Source organism: Hydractinia symbiolongicarpus, chromosome 1 (genome assembly GCF_029227915.1).
Source record: "Hydractinia symbiolongicarpus strain clone_291-10 chromosome 1, HSymV2.1, whole genome shotgun sequence".
In the NCBI taxonomy this organism is placed as follows: domain Eukaryota; kingdom Metazoa; phylum Cnidaria; class Hydrozoa; order Anthoathecata; family Hydractiniidae; genus Hydractinia; species Hydractinia symbiolongicarpus.
Window position 1 is genome coordinate 31,110,990 of NC_079875.1, and position 4,175 is coordinate 31,115,164.

Here is a 4,175-nt window from a genome sequence, read left to right on the forward strand (position 1 = left end):
AACTTACAATAAGGAAGCACTCTTAACTTCAGGGCAAAACTTACGTTTCAGTCGAGTTTGGTTTGTTCTCTGCAGTAAACAGCATTAGGCGCGTGCTATTACGATTATCTTTGTAAACAATCCAACAAGCGGAAATTGCACTGACAATAGTTACACTTCAACAATGGGCTCAACCGGGATTTGAACCTAAAGCAAGAATCATGCCACTAGACCATTGAGACTCTATGTCACGTGCGTTTTATTATATCCTTAGATACGACGAAGACAGTCCCTATCTTTAACATTAGTTACACTTCAACAATGGGCTCAACCGGGATTTGAACCTGGGACCTCTCGCTCCCAAAGCGAGAATCATGCCACTAGACCATTGAGCCTCTATGCCACGTGCAACATGTCACAATGATGAAAGACCTATTAAGAATGGATTTGGAAAGATAGGGACTTGAAGTCACAGCCGGGAGCATGACTTTCATTCTTTCAAAAAGACAACATGACAGCATTGTCTTACCTCCTCAAAATAGGAGGATCAAAAAATTTAACTATGATAAAAATAGCCAAGGAAATTTGGGATTTCCTATTATTCCACAAGATCACGATTACTGCAGAGTACCTCCCAGGTTGTCTAAATATCAAGGCAAACTGAGAGTCTCGAAATACCCAGGACTCAGCAGAATGGAAGCTTCGTCCTGTGGTTTTCAAAACAATTTGTCAGAGGATAGGATATCCCAAATTGGACCTGTTTGCCTCCCGTCTATCACATCAACTTCCAATGTATTATTCTTGGAAGCCAGATCCTCACAGTCAGGGTACGGATGCATTTCACCAAAAGTGGCATCAACAGTGTCTTTATGCATTTCCTCCTTTTGCTCTCATACACAAAGTACTGAAAAAAGTGGAAGAGGAACAAGTTCCTTTTCTGATTTTGATCACACCAGCATGGCAGTCACAAACATGGTATCCAGAAGTGTTACGTCTGTCACTGAAAAGACCGTTTCTTCTTCCTATGAAGAAAAATCTTTTGAAAAATCCAAAAATGGAAAACCATCCCATGGTGGTGACAGGGGCGCTACGGTTAGCTGCTTAGATAGTTTCAGGGGAAAACTCCTTGAGGAAGGAATTTCACCGGAGGCTTCCAATCTCATCATTGATTCCAGAAGAACGGGTACTAATGCAAATTATTCATCATCCTGGAATAAGTGGGCTAGCTGGTGTGGCCGACAACAGGTTGATCCATTTCAATGCCCTATAAATTTTGTGATAAATTATTTGGGGGATTTATTCAAAAAGGGTTATGAATATAGAACTATTTGTTCCCATAGATCAGCCATTTCAGCCTTTCACGATAAGATTCAAGGAAGGCCTATAGGAGAACATCCTAAAGTTAGTTCACTTATATCAGGTGTTCTAAATGAAAAACCTCCTCAACCAAAGCATACTTTTATTTGCGATGTTCAGGTTGTCATGGATTACATTAAACGAACATTTAAAGATATCAGACAAGTCTCTATAATGTCATTGTCCTTAAAACTCACAATACTATTAGCTTTAACTTCAGCGTCTAGGGTGTTAAGTATTCATTATCTGGATATAAATTTATGACTAAAACTAATGATCAATATACGTTTACTTTTAATAAACTCCATAATTCGTGGAGACAAGGACAGCCAAAACCATCTATTGTTTTTGTCATTTATCCCGATGATGAGAATCTTTCTGTGATTAATGCATTGAATGTTTACTTAGAACGCACCAGTGAATGGAGGAAAGCAAGTAGTGCTTCACAGTTGCTAATTCGTACTCTTAGTCCTCATAAGGGTGTGGCCAGCTCCACAATAGCTGATTGGGTTAAAACTGTGCTCAGGGAGGCAGGGATTGTAAAGGAGCCCTGTCAGGGCTTTCTGTAAAGGATATTTTAGAGAGGCGCTCATGGTCTAAGGAATCCACATGGCAACGTTAGGAAATTTGCTCTAATGCCAAATACAAAAAATTTCAGAATTCTGTGTTTAGGAAAGGTCATAACGCTACGAACTGAGGAAGGAGGTCCGGGCTCCATTAGCTTTGCGTAGTGGAGCCGGTTGGGTTGGAAGAATCCAGTATTAGATCGATTGAGATTTTATGTAATAAAATTCAAGAATTACGTAAGGGCGCGAAGCGCCCGCAATGTAATTCTGATTTTATGAATAAAATCGAAAGAAGATCTAATACTGCCCACTTACCCACTCCTTACATTAAACTGTTTTCGTTTATATTTTAGATACGTATTATTTGAAACCCCGCCGTGGGACAGATTGGCATCGCTAAATTGTTTTAAGTTTCATGTATATCAAAAATATATATATATGCTTTGTTATCACAATGATGACTTGTCTCTGTGTTTTATCCAACAATCCGCCTTTGAGACCGCGTGGACAAATACTACGTTGGATCTTTAAGATGTTACTTCAGTTTTAGGCACAGACCTAAGTTTAAGTGTAAAGTACGTGCGCAACATGCAGCAATAGGTGTTCCGCGTTGCAGCGTATTAAGCTTCTTCGGTCGCCGATTGGGTTGTAAGATTCCAGTATTAGATCTTCTTTCGATTTTATTCATAAAATCAGAACTACATTGCAGGCGCTTCACGCCCTTACGTAATTCTTGAATTTTTCGTATTGATACAAGATGAATGTACTTTAGGGTCAACAACGTCTAGGTTCTTATTATTTTAGCTGTGGAATTGATAAACTAGGCATTTAGAAGTGACAAATGTTATATACTTGCGACTTTTCGTATTGATACAAGGTAATTGTCATTTGGGGACGACAACCTCCTCTTAGGTTCTATACATTTTAGTCTTAAAACTGATGACAACCTCGTCTGGGGTTCTATATATTTTAGTTGTAAAATTGATAAACAAGGCACTTAAAATTATTTGCAATTTTTTGTATTCATACAAGATAATTGTAATTTAGGGACGACAACCTCGTCTCAGTTTCTATATATATTAATCGTAGAATTAAATGTCATCTGGGGAGGACAACCTCGTCTAGGTGTCTATATATTATAGCCGTAACATTGATAAACGAAGCATTTAAAAAGGACAAATGTCTCATATATTGGCAATTTTTTGTGTTAATACAGGATAATTGTACTTTAGGGTCAACAACTTCGTCTCAGGTTTCTTGTCTTAGCCGTGGAATCATAAGCGAGGCATTTCAAAGTGACGAGTGTTTTATATTTGCGATTTTTCATATTGATACAAGATAATTGTCATTTAGGGATGACAACCTCGTCTCATGTTTTATATCTCTTAACCGTAAAATTGATAAACGAGGCATTTAAAATTGACGAGTGTCCTAAATATTTGCGATTTTTTGTATTAATACAGGATAATTGTAATGTGGACTCAACAACTTCGTCTCAGGTTTTTATATCTCAGCCGTGGAATTGATAAAGGAGGCATTTCAGAGTGACGAGTGTTATATATTATTATATTAATTTTTCGTATTGATAAGGATAATTCTCATTTAGGGTCAACAATCTCGTTGCAGGTTCTTTTATTAAAAAGTAAAATTAATAAACAAGGCATTTTAAAATGACGAGTGTCATGTATTTGCGATTGATTTGTAAAATTGATAAACGAGGTATTTAAAAGAGACGAGTGTTACATATTTGCAATGTTGCGTATTGATACAAGATAATTGTCAATTAGGGACGACAACCTCGTCTCAGGTTCTTTGTCTTAGCCGTAAAATTGATAAACGAGGCATTTAAAGAAGAAGTGTCTCATGTATTATTGATTTTTCGTATTCATACAAGATAATTGTCATTTAGGGACGACAACCTCGTCCCAGGTTCTATATGTTTTAGCCGTGGAATTGATAAACGAGGTACTTCAATGTGACTAGTGTCATATATTTGCGATATATACATGTCAAGAGAACTTGTTTACTTTTTACGTTCTTGATTAAAGAAAAAGATTTGATGAGTCTAGAAAGGGCTAGTGGTGTTTCATAAAACAAATTCTGCTTGAATCGTTTTTCTAAGTGTTTATTATGAAACAAGTCACAAACTTTTTCTGAAACTAGTGAGGTAAGATCTGTCTTACTCACCTCTGTTGATGAAGATGACACAGCCCAGCTAAATTTTTTGTATTTGATGAATTATACCTTCTTCTTCTTAAGGAACAAATTTTGAAG

At 37.0% G+C, this 4,175-nt stretch overlaps 1 non-coding gene across 1 annotated transcript; it reads right to left on the reverse strand.

The window, feature by feature from the left end:
• Window positions 1-302: 302 nt before the first annotated feature.
• Window positions 303-374, reverse strand: Trnap-ugg (transfer RNA proline (anticodon UGG)). Its single transcript has one exon. It is a non-coding gene; the product is annotated as a tRNA-Pro (tRNA).
• Window positions 375-4,175: the final 3,801 nt, after the last annotated feature.